Consider the following 207-nt stretch of genomic DNA (forward strand, 5'->3'; position numbering starts at 1 on the left):
GGGGCCGGGCGGCTCTCGCCCACCGTGCCCAGCACGCGGTGCATCTCCTGCCTCCGCGAGAACGCTTGATCCCTGGGGCCAAAAAATTCACGAAGCGACGGAGGGGGCGGGAAAGGAGCGGGAGGATGATGGTGTCGATGCTGCTGAGGAGGATGGTATGGAAAAAAAAGGAGGGATGTTGTGTAGGGGAGAGCTCGGGGTGACACA

This window comes from Eurypyga helias, unplaced genomic scaffold, assembly GCF_000690775.1.
Source record: "Eurypyga helias isolate BGI_N326 unplaced genomic scaffold, ASM69077v1 scaffold20445, whole genome shotgun sequence".
Lineage (NCBI taxonomy): Eukaryota > Metazoa > Chordata > Aves > Eurypygiformes > Eurypygidae > Eurypyga > Eurypyga helias.